Raw genomic sequence first — 22,688 nt, 5'->3', positions numbered from 1 at the left:
CCTCCTATCCAGCAATGTCTCATACCCAGCCAGCCAAGAAACCTACCATGTGAGCCTTTTGCTCCTCTGAGACACCATGATCCAGACTAGCATGGTCACATAATTAGACGTAGAAACCACTACCCTTTCTTTCCTTGTTGTTTCATCATACTGTAAGAGTGCCAGGTGCTTAAATGCAAAGGAAAAGGTCATTTGTTTTCATTACAGAGCCTCCATAGTGCCCAAATATTTTATATATTACAGAGCCAGTGTTCTGAATGTTTCCTGTATTAGAAAGCAAGCCATAGGTAGCTATACATAGAGCATAGGCATAGTATACATACAAATGCCAAATGTACACTTAACGACACTAACTCCTTTCTCCTAAACAACCACTTTTTAAGGAAAGCTATTACAGTTCGCCTGCTTGGATAAATTAGTTATCACATCCCTGAAAGACCAGGATTTATTTATGTCCACATTTATGCACCTGAAAATCACTTCTCTGCTCTTTCCACATGTTGGAAACACCAAAATTCCTCAGCTGCTTCAATGATTTCTATTTTTAGCTTTGAAGTAGTGCTTCAGGCTTTTATATGAAGATGAACAAATTGGCATCTCACCTTACTGAAGCCAGAAACTCTCAGCTCCTCTGAAGAATTTGTCTCCCAGAGTATTCTTTAAGCAAGCCTAACATCTCCTAAAAATCAGATTCCCCAGTAAGTTCGGTATGCACGGAGACAAATTCATCCTCGGAAGCCAGCAATCAAGCGAAGCACACTGAGGAGTCAAACAGCCAAAAGCACTGAATCCAAGCAGGAGTGCTGTCCATGAAGGTGGAAGGCTGTTTGCTGAGTTACTATGATTCAGTGCTCCATATGACCTACAAATTTGCAAAAGAAACTAGAACTACACAAGAACTCAATACAGATACATTCATAGACATAAAGTTTGATACGAGGATAACTCAGCTCAGCAGAGAATCAACAGGGATTTTTTCTGTTCTGCCATTAGTGCACTCCTCAATCTTTGACACCACTGCAGTGTCCAACATCACAGTGTGTCTGAAGACAAGAGGTTGAGGGAAAGTGCACAATAGCACCAGGTAACACAGACGCTAAAGGAAACGGTGTTTTATCCAGTTAGCCACTAAGTGGAGCTACTAAGTAAGAAAGGTAAAGGAAAACTTTTGCTTTGATTCTTAAAATCACCTTTGACAGTATCAGAAACGCTGTTTAAATCCCCACTGAAAAAGTTTGAAGTGTCAAAGTAATAACTCTAGTTGTCCTGTCACACACTTCTATACTGCTGCTGCTGAGGGAGGGAAGCCAGCATTCCACCTGCGTGAGGTGTGAGCAGGTAGAAGATCTGCTTAGCTTGGTGGCAGAACTTAAGGAGGAGGTCGAGACGCTGAGGACCATCAGGGAGTGTGAAAGGGAGATCATCGACTGGTGGAGTAACTCCCTGGCGTGCCAGCCGGAACGGTTCCAGGGAGATACCCCCCACAAGGGGATGGACCCCCTGTCCTCTCAGACAGAGGGGGATGGCCCGAGACAGCCCCTGCTCTGTAGCTGTCGCACAGAGGTGGGGGACCAAAAAGACGATGAGGGTTGGAAGCGAGTTCCAGTTCGGAGTCACGGGCAATCCTCCTTCCTTCCTGCCCTGCTTCCCCAGGTGCCCCTCAGTAATAGGTTTGAGGCCCTGGATCTTGAAGGAGAGGTAAGTGAGGATGTGGTGCAAGGCCCGCCTACAAGGTCACATAGGAAAAGGAGGTCAACTTCGCACCTCAAGACTGCCTCTGATAAGAAAGAAAGAAAGGTCATTGTCGTAGGCGATTCCCTTCTGAGAGGAACAGAGGGCCCGATATGCAGAGTTGACCCTCATCATAGGGAAGTGTGTAGTCTGCCTGGAGCCCGGATCAGGGATATCACCAGGGTGCTCCCCAGCCTGGTGCACCCGACAGACTACTACCTGCTTCTGGTCTTCCAGACAGGTGGGGGGGAAGCTGCTTCCCGCAGTCTGAGGGGGATGAAGAAAGACTACAGGGCCTTGGGGTGGATGGTGAAAGACTCTGGGGCTCAAGTGATCTTCTCCTCACTCCTTTCATCTTCCAGTGATGATGTGGGACGGAATGGGAAAATTCAGTCCGTAAATGATTGGCTTCGAGACTGGTGCTGCAGGCAGGGCTTTGGATTCTTTGATAACGGCTGGTTTTATAAGGCACCAGTCCAGACAATGGCACGTGGGAAAGGTTTATCTCACAGAGGCAAAAGGATGCTGGGGCATGAATTAGCAGGGCTCATTTGGAGAGCTTTAAACTAGATTTGAAGGGGGATGGGGCTGTAGCTGGGCTTGCCCCAGTGGGGCAGCACTCTAGGATTGATGAAGACTGGGAGGCCTCCTATAATCCTAGGGTGAAATCGGTGCGCTCAGATCCCTCCTTGAAATGCCTGTACACCAATGCACGCAGCATGGGAAATAAGCAGGAGGAGTTAGAAACCTGTGCTCGGTCAGTAGATTATGATCTGGTGGCAATTACAGAGACATGGTGGGACAGCTCACATGACTGGAATATAGTCATGGAGGGCTATGTCCTTTTCAGGAAAGACAGGCCAGCCAGGCGGGGTGGTGGGGTTGCTCTTTATGTGCGAGAGCAGCTACAATGTACTGAGCTCTGTCCAGGGGCAGGGGATGAGCGAGTTGAGAGTCTGTGGGTGAGAATTAAGGGGCAGGCTGGCAGGGGCGATACTGTTGTGGGTGTCTGTTACAGGCCACCAGATCAGGGTGAGCAAGTTGACGAGGCCTTCTACAGGCAGCTGAGAGCGGCCTCACAGTCACAGGACGTGGTCGTCGTGGGGGATTTTAACTTCCCTGATGTTTGCTGGAAGGACTACACAGCAACCCAGCCACAGTCCAGGAGGTTCCTCCAGTGTATGGATGATAACTTCCTCATCCAAATGGTGGATGAGCCAACCAGGAGAGGAGCGCCGCTGGATCTCATCCTCACTAACAAGGAGGGTCTGGTCAAAGCAGTAAAGGTTGAGGGCTGCCTTGGTTGCAGTGACCACGAGATGGTGGAATTCAGGATCTTGTGTGGTAGGACCAGTACAATAGCAAGTAGAATTGCAACCCTGGACTTTAGCAGAGCAAACTTTGGCCTTTTCAAGCAATTGCTAGTGGAAATCCCATGGGCAAGGCTGCTTGAGGGTAAAGGGGCCCAAGATAGTTGTTGGCATTCAAGCACTGCTTCTACCAAGCTCAAGATCAGAGCGTCCCGACACGTAGGAAGTCAAGGAAGGGAGCCAGGAGACCTGCGTGGTTAGACAAGGAACTGCTGGGTAAGCGCAAATGGAAGAGGAGAGTTTACAGGTCATGGAAGGAGGGGCTGGCCACTTGGGAAGAATATAAGACTGTTGTCAGAGGATGTAGGGAGGCAACTAGGAAAGCTAAGGCCTTCTTAGAATTAAACCTTGCGAGAGGGGTCAAGGACAGCAGAAAGAGCTTTTTCAAATATATGGCAGATAAAACCAACACCAGAGGTAATGTAGGCCCACTGTTGAATGGGGTGGGTGCCCTGGTGACAGAAGATACAGAGATGGCAGAGTTATTGAATGCCTTCTTTGTCTCTGTCTACTCTGCCGGAGGCTGTCCTGAGGAGCCCCGTACCCCTGAGGCCCCAGAGGAAGTCGGGAAATTGGAGGAGTTTGCCTTAGTTGATGAGGACTGGGTTAGGGAGCAATTAAGCAATCTGGACATCCATAAATCCATGGGTCCCAATGGGATGCACCCCCGGGTACTGAGGGAACTGGTGGAAGTCATTGCTGGACCACTCTCCATCATCTTTGCCAAGTCTTAGGAAACGGGAGAGGTGCCTGAGGACTGGAGGAAAGCAAATGTCACTCCAGTCTTCAAAAAGGGCAAGAAGGAGGACCCGGGTAACTATAGACCGGTCAGCCTCACCTCCATCCCTGGGAAAGTGATGGAACACCTTATCCTTGATGCCATCTTAAGGCATGTCAAGGATAAGAGGGTCATGAGGGGCAGTCAACATGGCTTCACCAAGGGGAAGTCGTGCTTGACCAACCTCATAGCCTTTTATGAATACATAACAAGGTGGTTGGATGATGGCAGAGCGGTGGATGTGGTCTACCTTGACTTCAGTAAAGCACTTGATACAGTCTCCCACAGCATCCTCACACCTAAACTGAGGAAGTGTGGACTGGATGGTCGGGTGGTGAGGTGGACTGCAAACTGGCTGAAGGACAGAAGCCAGAGAGTTGTGGTCAATGGGGCAGAGTCTAGTTGGAGGCCTGTATCTAGTGGAGTGCCTCAAGGGTCAGTATTGGGACCAGTATTATTTAATATATTCATCAATGATTTAGATGAGGGAATTGAGTGTACTGTCAGCAAGTTTGCTGATGACACTAAGCTGGGAGGAGTGGCTGACACGCCAGAAGGCTGTGCTGCCATCCAGCGAGACCTGGACAGGCTGGAGAGTTGGGCTGTGAAAAATTTGATGAAATATAACAAGGGGAAGTGTAGAGTGTTACATCTGGGTAGGAACAACCCCAGGTTCCAGTACAAGTTGGGGAATAACCTATTAGAGAGCAGTGTAGGGGAAAGGGACCTGGGGGTCCTAGTGGACGGCAGGATGACCATGAGCCAACACTGTGCCCTTGTGGCCAAGAAGGCCAATGGCATCCTGGGGTGTATTAGAAGGGGGGTGGTCGAGAGAGGCCCTCCTTCCCCTCTACTCTGCCCTGGTGAGACCGCATCCGGAATATTGTGTCCAGTTCTGGGTCCCTCAGTTCAAGAAGGACAGGGACCTGCTGGAGAGAGTCCAGCGCAGGGCAACTAAGAATGGAGCATCTCCCTTATGAGGAAAGGCTGAGGGAGCTGGGTCTCTATAGTTTGGAGAAGAGGAGACTGCGGGGTGACCTTATTAGTGTATATAAATATATAAAGGGGGAGTGTCATGAGGATGAAGCTAGGCTCTTCTCAGTGGCAAACCATGATAGGACAAGGGGTAATGGGTACAAACTGGAACACAAGAGGTTCCACTTAAACTTGAGAAGAAACTTCTTCTCAGTGAGGGTGACGGAACACTGGAACAGGCTGCCCAGGGGGGTTGTGGAGTCTCCTTCTCTGGAGACATTCAAAACCCGCCGGGACACATTCCTGTGTAACCTCATCTACGTGTTCCTGCTCCGGCAGAGGGACTGGACTAGATGATCTTTTGAGGTCCCTTCCAATCTCTAGCATACTGTGATACTGTGATTTTACTGTACTTAATAAACAGTTGAATGATTTTCTTACAGGGAGTTATTTTATTCCATTTGATTCCCAGTCCTTCTACTTTCAGTGAGTTGTGTTGCACCCCATTGTGCATGACCATGACCATCACTGTTATGAGAATTTCACTACAGCTGAAGCTTTTGAGGAGAAGTCTCTGGAAAGCAGTTGGGGTTGCTCACTGGAAGATCAGGAGATGAAGTGTTAACTCAAAAAGTGGGACTGCTCAGCCATTGAAGCCAGGCTGCATTTTTCCCCAGCTGCCACTGTGAAATTATCAAATGGAGCTTCAGTGGAATCTATTTTGTTCATCTGTCTTCGAAGCTGATAAGAGAGGAAGAGAGCTGATATCAATATATTATACGCAGTGACACCACACAGCTTCTCTCTGTCACTCCCAATGCAGAAAGCACTATCATTCAAGCCCAGTGTCAAGGAGAGAGCTCTACCATGGCTGAACCTCAGACCTGGTAATGCCAAGGTGAAACAACCTGGAAGCTGTACCCAAATCCAGCTGCTGTAAGAGTGGGTTCTCACAGTTCCTCTAGCATGGAGATCCCTTCACCTTACTCATTCAGCAGATAATTTATTTTTTTTGCAACATCCTCTACATGGACTGCATTTTAGGGCTACCCTGAAAACTCTGCTTTTGCAGAAAATATTATCCATCAAGCACCATTTCTCAGACTCAGCATGCTTCAGTAGATCTATTGTAATGGTTCCATGCTACCGTAACATACTTGATGCTTTTGCCTAAACACCAACGAGCTATTAAACCTTGAGCTGTTCCCTCCATTCCCCACAACCACACATCTGTTACTGAAGTCACACCAGTTGCATCTCTTTTAGCACAACCATGAGGTGTGCAGGTACAGCATTCTTAGTGAGTTGCCCTCAGTGCTACAGCAGACCCAATCTCTTGTCTAGAATAGGCAAAGACCACTGATCCTCATGGAAAGCTACAAGTGCCTTCTGTTGACAGAGGAGTGGGGTCTCAGGGGAAATCGCATTTATCTAGTGGGGGGATGCAGTACCTGGGGAAAGATTTGATTTCGTGTAAAATAAGGACATTTAGAAGCATCTCATTCAGATACACTGAAAGGAACAAGTAATAACCACAGTTACACATGGACCTAGTTCAAAGCACAATGCAATCAGCTAGAACTGCAAACTCACTGCACAGTTAAGACAACATCAGGGATTGCGGTCAATACCTCTTCTCAGGAATGAGCTGAAAGTATGTTTCCTTCTACCACAGTCAGTAGGAAGAAGATGCAAGAGCTGAGCCTGTCTCAATGTTAAGGACCAAACAAAGGAGGACTATTTCATTAGAAACTCAGTTCTTTGTGTACAGTTCTAAATGGAATATTTAGGGATGTGAATCTATGTATTTACCATGGGGTATTTTCTTAGTCATGCTATAATCTAGCTTAATACTTTGTGATTTCCATACGCACTAGCCCATGACAAGGTATTCAAGTCGTGACACCAGTCAGCCAACAAACATCTGCAGTGCATGTGAATGGACAGAAATGCAAAATAAGTGCTGCCTTCTTATTCCCACTTAAGGTGGGGATAACATGAGGAGAGTTCATTAAATACTTTGCTGAACATATTCTCAAGTTTTGCAACTGGACTTGGCTGCAATGCACAAAGGATTATGTTTTCTTATAATTATGCAGTGCTCCAATAATGCCAAATCGTTTATAAAAGCCCTAACTGGAATTACTAGATAGTTCATTGAAACTATTGTCTCTTCAAAGCTATTGCAGCACAGTTACGCTGATTAATTGCATAGAGCAAGACTTTTGACTTTTAAGATCTTTCCCGAACATTCCCCTGCAGTACCGCCATAAGTTCCACGAGACGCTAGCAATTTGGTTCATGAAAGATGGTGAAGTTAAAAGCCTGTTTCATCAAGATAGTTCTGTTAAATTCAGTCATGTGGCTCCCAAACATTAAAAAAGCCCAGATATTTCTCAATAGAGCTTTGTAATCTTTTCAGATACTAGAAGGTCACTTATGTTTTCAAGGCTGTTTAGCAAGGTCAGGTTGTAATGAGCTGCAACTACTTTATTTGTGATTTGTGGCTCTGAGGGATTAATTGTCCCCACTCTGTCTCATCCACAATATAAGACTGAATTGTCAAAATGATCCATGGCTTTCGTCCCCAGGCCCATGGTTTCATTATTAAGGTGCGTTCTAATCAATAGTAGCATTTTTAACATTTTGCCCCTTACGTTTTATCAATCCTTATTATCTAATGACCAATACTGAACTGGCACAAGGTTTTTCAGAAACACACTGACAGATTACAACAGGCAGTCACATGCATTTGTAATTAGACTTCATTACCATTATAAGTGCTGAATGGGAGCAGAATAAAAGGCAGAAGGAATGCACCCAGTTCACAGAGCTCTTCCCACTTCTTAGAGTCCTTGCATGAGTCTGTCTTAATATATAAAAAAAAAAATCAACAATAAACAACAAAAAATCTTTTTCAGGTTAATATGCTCAGTTTATTCCACTCCACTGGCCTAAGTGGTATCAGAAGCTTTGAGAACTAGAGGGACATCTAGAAATTACGAAGTTTTGTTTTGAAAACAGAAACACTCCAAAGCAAAGCAAGTCTGTTACATTTAGCTTTCTTAAATTTGATTGTTAGAATTACTTTCATTCTTTGACACAGCTTAATCTGTTCTCACACTGATGAGGTGGAACTATGACAGATAATACTGTCCTTATCTAAAATCACTACTGATTTAGAAAAAAAGCTGAGGGAACAGATCCTCAGACAGCATAAGCTGGCCTAGTTCTAATGAAGTCAATGGAAATATACTGATTTACATGTGGTGAACATCTGGCCCAATGGTGGTCATTAACAGAATATTGCTCAAGAGTAACGTTTTCCAGGCTACAGAAGAGCTGAAATAGTTATTTTAAATCTATAGCATTCATTCTCCCTCCTTTTCTGTGAGAGGGGATTCCTGGGCTGTCTAATGAAATGGCATGTTCTGGCCTTCTGGCTTTCTTATTCAAGGAAAGTGGTCACCTTTCCAACCTAATCTTGTCAAAGCAAGCAGCTTCCACCTTTGGACATCATGTAAAACTGCTACACACAAACACATACAAGAGTTTCTCTAGGAACAAAACATGACACTTCACGTTTCACGAACAAACCCAAAACACGCAGTGATTTAGAACTGCAGATAAATATGGTAACATTAAAGAAGAAAAAAAAAGGTCCAAACTGAATTTTCAAACCCAAATCTGAATGAAACACTGGTTTGTCAATTCTGAAAATATAAAATTATTGCTGGCTTCAATAGGCCTAGAATATTATTCATCAAGCCTTCAAATTTGGTATTTTTGTGAGAGTCCGGTCTATATGCTTTCAATGAGGACTTATAAGGATTTGGATGAGGATTGAAAGCATATAGACCAGACTCTCTAATCATTTTAGAGTCTATTATTGTATTTCCCTTTTCCAAAAATACTTCTAAAGCTGGTTGAGAAGAGAAATCTCCTAAACAAACTTAGTCTGTGCACACTCAAAATAGAGGAATGGCTGGCATGACTCTCTGATCTCAGCAGTGATTTACCAGCGAATTCTAATACTGATATCCTGAATGCAGTCAGTTCGTTGCTGATCAGTGCAGGCAAGAAAGAAGTGTCATAGACACTTGAATAATGTAACTTGACTGGCACCTCATTTCCAAACAGAAATCAGCACAACCTAAAAAAAAGTAATCACCAACACTATTTTTCAGGTATGCTAACAGATTACTGAAGAAATAACTGCTTCAGACAGTCTGTTCCCAAGGCCCAGCAGTGTTTTTTGTAATGTGATGAACCACAAAGGCCTCAGCTAAAGCAAAGGGAGACATTCCTGCCTCTGGCAATCACGACTTTAAAAGGACACTGCAAATTTAGGAACTTCTACTCTCAAAAATCTGTCCTGTTTGTACTATATATGGCTATAGGCTCATTTTCTCTTGTTCAAGGTAAAATGTTCTGTATACAGAATAATATACATGGCTGTATGAATACGTACTTAAGTCTTTTGAAACATGCAGTGAAGTCCTACAAAAAGTTTCTGTGTTACAGGACTGATAGCTTGGGCTTATGCTGACCTGTATTTGATGAAGACCACTCCATTAAGAAACACCTAACTTCTCACCCTTTGGTCTTGCCAGCCAAGAAGAGACTGCTCATTTTCCTGGAGAAATTCTGTTCACCTCTCACCATTTTTCTCAGGTAAGTCCAACTAATATTCTTAATGCTCATGTAATGAAAGCAAATTTCTTTGCTCTGCTGAAAACACAAGTGCTAAGTGCTCACATTCAGTGCTAAGATTCTCTGCACCCCACCAACCCAGTTACTAGTCGAAGTTTTTATTGCTAGGGCTTCCCAGATGGCACAGACATACTTCACAACTCACACTGTGCCTATGGATGAGGGAACTGATCCTCCATTATTGCAAACAGCAAAAGTGGTTAAGAGCTCTAGCCAGCACCAGGTTATATTTGCCAGGTAGAGGTAATTAAATGCCGAAAACATCTATTTTTAAAGGGTTTACTGCTCTTCCCAGTCAAAACTTTGCTTCTGTTCTCCATTGCCAGAGTTTGCCCATTTCCATTTTTCTCATTATAGGCACATTACATTTCAGCTATTGAGTTCTTCATTTAACATCATGGCAATGTACAGCAAAATTTAGCAGCAACCTTAAACCACAACATACAGAAATTAGACAATGATGCTAGACTAAAATGTTGCAATTAATTAAGGTTTTTCCCATAATACATTGGTTTTTTCCAAAACTGACTTGGAAACAGATTTTAGAGACATGGTAATGAAACACAAATCCAATAAGATGGGGAAAAGGAAACAAAGAAATCAAAACTAAGGTAGGTGGTGTTTGAAGCAAACCAAAACACCTTTGGTAAGTTAGTAATACTAGAAGCTCACTCGATACTGCATTCCCTTTATAAGGCGCAAAAGGGAATACTATACAGAGAACAACAATCCATCACAGCTGGCAATGTGAGTTTTGAAAAGCATTTTGGGTAAAGGTAACCAAATGTACTGACAAAGATATCTGTCATCTTTGAGGTTATTTGCTAAGCACAGACAGGAGATATAACAGTACACATGCAGTAAGGTGGCTTTTATTAGCCCTTATAAATTCACCTCAGCATCCTAAGCTTTGTATCCATATGTATGCATCGGGCCTTTCACTTCCAGGACTTCCTTTCTATCACCAAAGCAGAGCAAGTGAGAACAAAGTACACTTCTTACATGAAGTAAAACACTAATGTAAATGTACTCTTAGAGAAAATTATGAGACTTAGAAAGAAGAAAGACATCATTTAAACACTGAATTCACTAGAATGACTAACATAAGCAACTCTATGTCCTATTTTATTTCTTGTCTTGTCTCTTCAAGAAATTTTCCATTGTGTTTGCTCCAGTCACTGTCTGTTACTAAGGACAGAATTTGAATTCAACAAGAACAAGGTAATTAGGCCAGCAGCCATGCTGTATTCAGTTTTTCCAGGCTAACCTTGTCAAATCTGATCATTCAATTTCTATACCCAGAATACTCTTACTTCTGAACATGAGACATTATTCTTTGCTATAACTGATAGAGATAAATCCACTTCAACAAGGCAAAGAATTTAAATGGAATTTATGGGAAAAACTCACATGCAGTCACTGAAGCAACACGGAAGAGTTCGAAAAAAAATCCAGCAACAGAACATTGAGGCAACAACAGGAGAAGACCGAACTCTGGTGAATCCAACACTGATGAGTGTTTACTGAAAATGACAAATATTTTAACTCTTGGAGGGTCCACAACAAATAAATACCTGCCTAGTGATGTTAAAGCCTTCTCAACAGGCTAATCATGCCATCATTTCTGTGAGGGCAAAAATTACCATCCCCTTCTACTAAGAGAGCTTCCAAAAGAGTTACTCAAACTATCCTTTCAACAGCTTGAGAAATTTCATTGATGTTAGGCCCTGAAACACCTCTTAAACCCTATGAAAATAAATATTCTTTTTGAAGCATAACGGTGCTGTTATTATTCTGGAATTGAATTCAGGAAGATGTTCATTAGAACTTTGAATATAGACTTTTTCCAGTCACAGCAGTCCTGGAAGAAGGCCATCAGGACTGACACTGTGTTGAAATTCAGAGTAGCTAGAAAGGCTCCACTATATGTTTCCATATAAACATTTTCTGAGTAAATAAGTTACACTCCAAGTGAACAGAACTGAAAACAGGTATATAGAATTACTTTCCAGCCATCCCAATCTAGGGAAGACAATCCCTGATTTTTAGTTAAGACAAAACGCTTTTCTCTACTCTTGAAAGAATTATTACACTCCCCCGGTTTTTGCTTGCATTAAAAGTAATGTTCCTATTTCAAGTCTTACCTGTCTCCAGATAGCAAATAGTAATGTTCACAGAAGTACAGTGAATTTTGCCCTTTCACAAGATTAATGTAATTTTTATTCAGTTTTGTTCATCTTTCTGATGAAATACTTTCTCCATTAATTAAGAAGGCTTTGCATGATAAGAAATGGATTCAATAACAGAAATCGGAAAGCCAGACTATATTTCAGCTGTTTTTCTCTATGGTCAAAAAGGGGTGCCTTATAACAGCAATATTATCACACACCTGTATTAAAGTCAAGCTTTTATCAGTTCTTCAAGCTCTTACACAGAAGAGACTGAATTCTATTCTAGTTCTCTTTGTGGTCACTCATTTTCAGCAAAGAGAGATGATAGAAGTGAGGAACAGTCTTCAAAGATATTTTTGAAGGTTTAACACAAGACTAATTGAAAAGTAAATGTAGGTGAAGCAGCCCACTGTATGGAGATGATTCCACTGAACATTTTCACTAATGCAGGACTTCTTCACCAAGTCATGGACCTCCTTTGTCAACACGGCTGTACACACAAGATTGACTAGTAACATGCATGCAACTCCTAGCACATGCTCTACCTCATTTTTGAATTGTTCAAAGAGGGACACAGACTGTTATACAACATGCTTGGTTAAATTTAAATTATACAAAGGTTTATGGATGCTGTCTATTTAGATATCCTAAGACTACTGCCGAAGTCAGCACCCAAATCCAAATCAAAGCATAAAGCCTGTTTGCTTTCTTGGTAAACTACAAGCAGCTAAGCTCATACACATATTTCTCCATGAAAAAGTATTTGATATGTTAATTAACAGACAATATTTAAATTGTCTATTTGTCTGGCCTTAGCTTGTGGCCATACCAGCAAGATAAGGTGCAAATTTTTATCTTCCAGAGTTGTAACAGTTTAAGCTTTCTTCCTATATGTCTGCTTAGACTTTTTTTTTTTAATTGGAAATAAAAAAACCCCACTAGTACATTCGAGATGCTGGGACAATCTATGTTCTACTTTAAGCATTTGTCAAAATGTGTCAGGGGGGTGGGGGAGTGGTGGAGAATAAAAAGCAGGTGAAGGAGGGTTATAGATATGCTGAACCATTGAGCCACTTTGCCCTCTCTATGGCTGTCAGAAAATTCAGAACAATCTCTAACTGAACACAGTTCAGCTCAGGTATAAATTCACTGAACCAGTACGATCTCAAGCACAAAGTTCTAATTAGTATATGCTTGGCAGGTTCTCTGAACAACAGAAAATATAAAAGAAGTCATTGATACTACTGGGACTTTTTCAGTCCTCCCACATCTGGTGTTGATGGCAGAAGCAAAAAGCCCTCTTACTCCTGTTATGTTCAAATTGGTTTGTATTTACAGTAGTTCAGCATGAAAAGTATCCTGTGACCTAGAAGGCTGAAAATATTCTATCTGAATGCTCAGTCAATTTCCATTTAAGCAAAGGTCATCTGATTGTTCTTGTTTTGCTGATTTGCACACTACACAAAACCACAACTTTTCTCCAGAAGTTTTTGTAACACTATAACCTTCCTGGATTCACCCTGTGCATAGCAAGTGTTACATAAAACAGTACTACCATTCATTCTCATACCTTTCTCGATTTTCTAGTTATTTATTTTTTAAACAGATGTGTTTTCTGACTATAACTGTAGCTAGGTGTTCAATTTCACGGATGTTCCCCATGAGCAGCATACTTTGCCCACCTTTAAAAACCTCCCTCTCAGTTCCACTATGTTTACCAGTCTAACAGGGAAGCCATTACCTATCTACACTCTACAACACAACAAATGGGGAAGGGAAATTTGGGCAACACGCAATAGACAGTCATCTGCTTTTGTAAAAGTGCCATAGCAGCTTTAGCACTCAACAGTGCTAAATAAAATAAATATAAATAATTTAAAAAGAATAAAATGAACCTTCATTTTTCAGATTTCACAGGACAAAAAAACCAAACAGGATTCTCTTTTCCCAATTAAAATAAAATCACCTACCACTACTTAATCTAACAAGGGGAAAAAAAAAAAAAAAAAACAAAAACAAAAAACCCCACCAAAACCAAAAAACAATCATTCTGCTTGGGGCCCCAGAGTTTCTCAGTCAAATAATCTCAATTCTGTCTAGAAACAGCCCTGCTGGAGTACCCCCAAGGGAGCTGCTATTCAGCACTAGTGTGGCTGGCAAAGCCTGTCCTTATTAACACATGGTGAGATTCATCTAACCTAGCTTTAGACATCAAAAGTTTAGACATTTAATTCTGAGTTTGTCACTGTAGGCTCTTCTATGAGCCTACAATGTTTCTCAATGGAGAGAAACACGTGCCTCCAGGGAGCAAGTCATCTGACCTGCCTATTTTAGGCTGAGATGAATCACTCTGTTAGGGTGCCCATTTTTCCTCTATTGACTGTAAAGCAAATCTAAGGGTGACTTCCCCAGACTTTGATATCTACATTTCTAGTGTCTCAGTGAAGGCACCTGAATTTCATGCCCAATTTTCAGAGTTCAAAGCCAGAATCTCTGACAAATTAGCAGGGTTAAGCAACTGTTCCTTGAGAATAAAATTTTCGCACCAAACTCCCAAAATATTTTTCAGCGGACTTTCACAATTCTATCCCTCATAAAAACACCCTGTTTTAATCAGTCAATAACTTCAAGTCAATAGTTTCAAGCCAATAAGTTGATACAATAAAAAAAGGAAAATAAAAGGCAAAAATTAGTTTGACTCTGCTGCAGCAATAATGCTTTGGTTTTTTCTGTCCTATTCAGACCTGGCTTCCACAAGATAACTTTTCTGAATCCATTAGTGAAGCATTTTTGGTATATTTTTGTTATTATAAACCAAAATGCAACAAGCACCTTTCACCAGTAACTACAATTTTTCTGCCCAACAGCCTGACATTGTTTCAATTTTTAGATTTAAACCGTCACAACTTCACAGCAACATACAAGTTAATTACAGGACATCGCTGATAGACAAATTGTTCTGTTCTTCTCTCTTTCATAACAAAGGCCTTCCAGCTACACATTTTTCCCATGGGATAAGCTAATGTTACAAATCCAGAAAGGTCCTTTCAATTATTATTTTTGGATAGATGATCCATTAGAGCAACACTCACCATTAGCACTGTACTCACAGATATATTCCATACCTTAAGGCTAAATAAGCCCTCAGACAGAATCTAATCCACGATCCATCGGAGTTTTACTTAAATGACAGTCCTCTATGTTTTTCCTTTAATGACAAATTCTTACTATATATGTCTTTTTCCACCAATGTATTCTCAGCTCTTTCTCTCACCAGATATGTATTAGCAACATAGTTTCTGTAATACAAATATAAAATGTTCCTTAAGTATTATGACACCGTTTGCATATTTTTTCTTCCTTTTTAAAAAAGCTGTAAATACTAAAATAACTGTTAGAATGGTAGTTAAAATAATATACAAGAAAAAAATGGGAAAAACAAAAGAAAAACTAAAATTAAAGGCTCTATTTACTACTAACGAGAGCTCCTTTATAATCTTGTTCATTTTTAATACACCACAACCTATCGCTAAATAAAAGAAAATAAGTTTTGGAACATGACCAGCCAAAACAATAAAAAAATTAATCCGTTTCATTCAACTCAATCCATTTATTCCAGTCTGCCTAACCTACAATATCGCTCTACACTGTGTTGCTACAGTGCAATCTATTTGCTAAAAAAGGTGCCTACAGGAGTCCATCAAGTTAGTAGGTATGTGATTACTGACCTGCTTGCAGTTACCCTGCAGCAGGTTCTCCTCTCCTGCTCAGCTCGCGCAGAATCCAGATCTCAGCATGCACAAAGCTGCGCGCAATGCTAGCTCTGGACATCTAACCAAAATTGGAACTGTCATCTTCTAATTCCTGTTCACTCCCTGAATTTTAGTACATTTTAAACACTGTTATGCTTAACTACCTGCAGCCAGATGCTATACTTAACAGTACTTTTAGGGAAGCACTCTGCAATTTTTTTTGCCATGGTTCATAACGAGAGTCCCACAAAGGAAGGTAGTTGAAGCACAGGCTTAGCTGAAAGCCCATGGCTGATCCCAAATGGCAATGGCACAGTGTTTTTCTCAGCAACGACTAGAGTAAATACACTACAAACATATCTAAAATATAAATAACTAACAATGTCTTTCCCAAGCAAATGTTCTATTTAGCCGGCTGCATAGTTGTCATGGGGAATCACTACCACCACATGCTGAAGTTTAGAGATCAGACAGAATAAAAATAAACTCCTCATTTACCTGAATAGTGAAAACATCACCTGTTACATAGAAGGCAGCATGTCAAGCACTGTGCCATAGCACAGCCTTCAAAGCAGGCAGAAAATTCCCCAAGAAGCAGGTACAGCAATGTCTACTTGTCAAGGTGGTACCTGTACTAACTCTGTCAGACTCTAGCCAGTCCCAAAAGCGATTAGGCACTGTATTGACTATTTAGGGGATATTGTATAATATCCTGTTATTGTCCCTGTGCTCCTTAACAGGCCTATCAGCTGAATTCAACATATATACAAAACTTCAGACAGCCAAGCCTGAAATAGCTCCTGTTCACATCAGATCAAGTCTGAAGAACCCATATAGAATCATAGAATAGTTAGGGTTGGAAAGGACCTTAAGATCATCTAGTTCCAATCCCCTTGCCATGGGCAGGGACACCTCCCACTAAATCATGTCACCCAAGGCTCTGTCCAACCTGGCCTTGAACAGTCTTAAGATAGTGTGAACTCTCACAGCTCTTGAAAAAGAACTTAAATACAAAGTCTGATTCCTTACCACATCTGACAGTGCCATCCTGATTTTGGGAGACCAAGTGTGAAAGAGCCAACAAGTTTAGAGGTAGAAGTAGTCAGATTTTCCCCAGCAAGGGCCATATAGACTAAGCCTGCCAGGGGTCTCTACAGGCAGCCAGGTAACAGTTACTACGCAGTAACTGTACAGCCCAGAGTAAACTATAGAAGTGTGCACTGATAAAGATCACCTAATTAAAGTTAACAACTGTACTTGACAAAATTGGGTCCTTTGTCTGAAGGTGTCTCATTCCTACATGTTTCCAAAATCCCTGAGCTCTGTCTCTTGAAGGTGTTATATTCTCTGAGCACTAATGCACCATCAAATATTTTCTTTCAGAAGAGCAACAACTATTCTGTTCATAGCTTTATTTTTATAGATGAGTTTAGGTTTGATTGCTCATCATGCTCTCAATAGAATAGTAGCTAATGGCATAAATATTTCAAGTAAAAAAACCAAATGCATTGTGTTTGTAATATACACAGCAAAAAATGAAGACTCCGTTTCTGGAGGATTAAGGCAAGATGTAGAAATTACTTTTCGAATGCAGTGAAAATAATAACAATTCTGCCATGATGCTGAGACCTCTCACAGCAGGACAAGTGTATATTACCAAGATATAAAGTCCTGAGAAAGTTGATTTATAGGGCGCACGGTAACACTAATTAGAAATCCTTATGAGTGTCCATAGAGCACAACTTAAGGGCATTGAATCGGTCCACAAAATTAATCATAGGCATTTGAAAATATTTACCAACATGCTACTGGTTTGGTTACAGCCAGTCAAATTTAAGGAGCAGGTACCTAGTTTTTAATATATCTCCATAAAGCTCTTTATTTTGGGCTACTGAGGACAGAAAAGAGGAGGCAGTATGTCCCAGGTATACATAGAATCATAGAATAGTTAGGGTTGGAAAGGACCTTAAGATCATTTAGTTCCAATCCCCCTGCATGGGCAGGGACACCTCACACTAAACCATGTCACCCAAGGCCTCATCCAACCTGGCCTTGAAGACCACCAAGGACGGAGCACTCACAACCTCCCTGGACAACCCATTCCAGTGCCTCACCACCCTTACAGTAAAGAATTTCTTCCTTATATCCAATCTAAACTTCCTCTGTTTAAGTTTGAACCCGTTACCCCTTGTCCTGTCACTACAGTCCCTAATGAAGAGTCCCTCCCCAGCATCCTTGTAGGCCCCCTTCAGATACTGGAAGGCTGCTATGAGGTCTCCACGCAGCCTTCTCTTCTCCAGGCTGAACATGTCCTATAAATCTCACGACTTGGAACCCTGGCTGTCATAATAAAATAAAATGTCTTTATATAAAATTAATAGTGACTCAGAGAAAATACTTTTTCTGATGGGTGTTGGGAGGTACTAGCATAAATGAGCTAATGGTCTCTGTTAAACTCCTAAAAGAAAAAGTTCTAAAGCAATTTGTCCCCATTGCCCACCTTCTCTCCCAAACCAAATTGCTTTCATGTTGGCAATACCTCAACAAAAGTAAAGATGTGAAATAAAATTTGGCCCCACTGAGATCAATAACAAAGTTTCCACTGAACTTGCTGGAGACAGGATTTCACTTGTGGAGAGTAAAGGATCATCTTAACCAAAATTTTGTATCCCTTGCTCCAGCCTGAGATCAAACGTGTTTATAAAGTGATGACTATAGGATAGTTGGAACTGACACAATCTATACTACGATTTTCCTGTGCATGCTCAGGAAAGTAGGCTGTCTGGTTTAGGCAGTTTTGAATCTAAAACCAAGATGTGAGGTGGACTGTGAACTGGCTGAAGGAGAGAAGCCAGAGAGTTGTAGTCTATGGGGCGAAGTCTAGTTGGAGGCCTGTATCTAGTGGAGTGCCTCAAGGGTCAGTACTGGGGCCAGTATTATTTAATATATTCATCAATGATTTAGATGAGGGAATTGAGTGTACTGTCAGCAAGTTTGCTGATGACACTAAGCTGGGAGGAGTGGCTGACACGCCAGAAGGCTGTGCTGCCATCCAGCGGGACCTGGACAGGTTGGAGAGTTGGGCAGGGAGTAACTTGATGAAATATAACAAGGGAAAGTGTAGAGTCCTGCATCTGGGTAGGAACAAGCCCAGGTTCCAATATAGGTTGGGGAACGACCTGTTAGAGAGCAGTGTAGGGGAGAGGGACCTGGGGGTCCTAGTGGACGGCAGGATGACCATGAGCCAACACTGTGCCCTTGTGGCCAAGAAGGCCAATGGCATCCTGGGGTGTATTAGAAGGGGGGTGGTCAGTAGGTCGAGACAGGTCCTCCTTCCCCTCTACTCTGCCCTGGTGAGACCGCATCCAGAATATTGTGTCCAGTTCTGGGTCCCTCAGTTCAAGAAGGACAGGGACCTGCTGGAGAGAGTCCAGCGCAGGGCAACTAAGAATGGAGCATCTCCCTTATGAGGAAAGGCTGAGGGAGCTGGGTCTCTATAGTTTGGAGAAGAGGAGACTGCGGGGTGACCTTATTAGTGTATATAAATATATAAAGGGGGAGTGTCATGAGGATGAAGCTAGGCTCTTCTCAGTGGCAAACCATGATAGGACAAGGGGTAATGGGTACAAACTGGAACACAAGAGGTTTCACTTAAACTTGAGAAGAAACTTCTTCTCAGTGAGGGTGACGGAACACTGGAACAGGCTGCCCAGGGGGGTTGTGGAGTCTCCTTCTCTGGAGACATTCAAAACCCGCCGGGACACATTCCTGTGTAACCTCATCTACGTGTTCCTGCTCCAGCAGAGGGACTGGACTAGATGATCTTTTGAGGTCCCTTCCAATCTCTAGCATACTGTGATACTGTGATACTGTGTGATGTGCAAAAAATTTATGACTGAACCACCCTTTTAGAGAAAAAGGCACCTCTCATAGGAGCAACCATTGCACTTGGTGGGTGGAAGCTGTTCCCAAACACAGAAGACCATCCATAGCGTTCTGCTGCCTAGTATAAAACTTTTCTATGTGTTTCACTTCATAATTTTCAGCCCTATGAAATGTTATTAAATAATGTCACTTCATATAAATATATATGCAAGCTACAATATTTTTTATGCAAAATATATTCATTTATATTGCTTAGGAGAATGACAAGATATTATTCTGGACTAACAAGTCTAGAATTCAGCTCTACAGAGCATATGAAACACTTAGCAGCAGAGAAACAAAACCCCCATATGGTTCATACAGCACCAGTGTTAATCATGCAACGTTGCAAGAGAAGGTTAAAAAAAGCCAAAAAAATAATTGTCCCTTAAGCTTTAAATTTGCTTTCTTAAACATAAAGTATTTCACCTTATTTTTAGCAGACACAACTAGAAATAATTTTACAATGTTTTGATGTATGTTCAATAAAAACACAAAACCAGAAAATTCCTATATCTGAACAATAACTTAGGTCGATGTTTACTGAATACTACTTGGAACAGACTGCAAACCAGAAATGTGAAGCACGTTTTTTATAACAATGCCAAGCAAATCCTATATTCTTTAGTTTTGAATGTAAGTGGAGAAGAAACTGATGGATTTTCTTGTATAATTTTAACATCTAGGTAAGAAGATAATTGTGATAGCTGCTTCCCTCTATCTTAATAAGCAAACCTGGCAACTTCAGAACCTGACCAAACAGGCATCAGTGACTATCAGCAGATGAAAGAAATCACCAGTCTTTCCCAAAAATAAGCTCTTAACCAGCTTCAGTGACTTTCCAGGCAGCCTACCTGGTTTGTTTGCAGCTTTAATACACTGGTGGCTACTTATGCAAAAAAGGCAAAAACTAATTAAATTTGTTTATATATGTTATCGTGCAGAGCACTCATTTCCAGACATCAAGCTATGAATCATTAAATAACTGCTAAATTGGTCTCCTGGGATAGATCATGCCTCGGAGTTGGGCAGGCCCCCCATCCCACCGAAGCCAGGTGTGCTCTGCAGTGAGCACGCATTAAAACTGCTTTAAAGGCCATGATTTGGGTACGCAGCCAGGTCTCACACTGTGAGGTGAGTGGTAGGAAATCATGAAAACAGTGACAGCCCTCCTGTCGGAGTTACTCCTCTGTTTGATTAATGAGGGCATTTGAAAGACAATTAGCCAGAGCAGGTTTGGCTGCAACTGGCTTATCAATCAGGCACCCTCTATTGAAAGCACTAGTGCCTTCTTCTGATTTTTTGTTGCTGAAGAATTGTATCAGTAATACACAAACAACAAGGGACCTTTACATGTTATTTAAAAAGAGAAGAGCTAAATGTAGAAATTCACAAGTGAAACAGTAAAAAAACCCAATAAAAATGTTTTGCAAGCCACTGGTTACAGGCAAATCATCACTGTAACTTCCACATCACTGGACTTTTAGATTGTGCCTGGTGAATTCAAGGCTGCAAAACTAACATCAAACACTTCCAAGTTTCACAAGGGCAAGTTTAAGCTAAATTTTCAACAATGAATTCCAACTGCATCTGTAACGAACAAAACAAAACAAAACAAAACAAAACAAAACAAAACAAAACAAAACAATCCTTCATTGGAAAGCCTATTGTGAGCCCTACTCTGAGCTTCAACATGTTTCACACATGAACTGTTTCAATTTAAAAATAAAAAAATCATTTGCTGCAATAACTCATCAGTTTGATTTATCCATTACTAATGCAACCTTATTGCTTTCCAACTACCAGCATAGGTAGGATTTAATATAATACCGATGTTTCTTTGACAGCTGCTCTCCCAGGAGTGTGTTTCATGTTCTGGTTTAACTGAGAGCTTTGCTTCAACTAGGGGAGACCCTGGCCCCATGTAAGTGATCAGAAATATGCAATGGACTATTTAAACCATGTCAGTGCTTTTCTTGAAGATTTGCATTTCCATCAGAACAGTTTTTATCAAACTAAGAAAATGATGATTTTTGCTTGTGAATCAGTAAGAACCAAATCACTGCCTTATGTGCTTAAATTACTCAGGCACTAGATCTGAATAAGTCCAAGACTGAAAGAACAGGATTGAGACTCAAGTGTGATGCGCCACTTTTCCTTTCAGTTTACAGTTAATTTTCCCTGGTAATACCAGATCAGAAGTATTTTTAATGCATGACTAGTGTAGTACTAAGTGGATATATATGCAATGCTAGGAGGCTGATTTTTTTAACTGTGCTATAATCTATTTCAGAAATAAGCTCACAAAATAGCTATATAGTGAGTGCTTGAATATGGAGCTAATAAAGTAAGAGGCAAATTAATACCTGATTACATTAGCTAGAGTATAAAGACAGAGGGAGCTTCAGTATAGCAAAAAAAGAATCCCCTCTCAAGCTTCCCTGTGTAGGAAGTACATGGCAGTCCAGCACACATAGATAGGGAACTATAACTGTTTTTGAAAATCGGGAACAGTTCCCACTGAGAACACATAGCTTGTCACAGGGTTAATCTACAGAATGCCTTCTGTTAGAATCTTCAGCCACCTCCATAAACTCCAGCAATGGCACCCACAATGGGAGCACTGTTGTAAACTTGCCACTAGCAGGTTATACCCTGGCCCTGATCCAGGAGCCACAACAGAAAGCCAAAGGCTCTTGCAGTAGATTATAAACTGGTCTTCACTCCTGTACTCCTGTAAGTTACAAAGGTAGTAATGAAGTATTGGGAGCTGCTAATAGAAAAATAAAACAGAAGATCCAAGTAAGTGATGGATAACCAGAGGTTCTTTATGTTCTTACTGAGAAAGAGTGAACAGTTTCTCTTTAGTCTAAGCCTGTAATTGTAAACAAAAAGGGGCAAAGGCCTAAGTGGTGTGGCATGGCTCCAATCTATGGGCCAAATTCTTCCCACCCCCACCATGGGGGCAGCCTTCATTCATCCTGCTTATTAGAAACAGTCTCTGGCCTACGAAAACCCCTGACCCATACCTGGGTATCATCAAGGAGAGGGCTAGTTGCATCAAAAAAAAATGCTACAAATGTGGCAGCAGTAAAGCCCTGTGAACACTTTTAGTGCTGTATGTGCCTGGTCTTAGTTTACCAGTGCAATCATTGCTTTTCTACTCTACTTTAACCAGATTCAGGGCACACTAATTGGCTCCTTGCAAGAAAGTGGTAAATGCTATGACTGTGCTTCAGAAAGAAAGTGAGAGCGCTGGGATAAACGCAGGCTA

This window comes from Psittacula echo (genome assembly GCF_963264785.1).
Source record: "Psittacula echo genome assembly, chromosome: 5".
Classification (NCBI taxonomy): Eukaryota; Metazoa; Chordata; class Aves; order Psittaciformes; family Psittacidae; genus Psittacula; species Psittacula echo.
The sequence above is the reverse complement of the archived record's forward strand: the minus strand, read 5'-3'. Positions refer to the sequence as shown.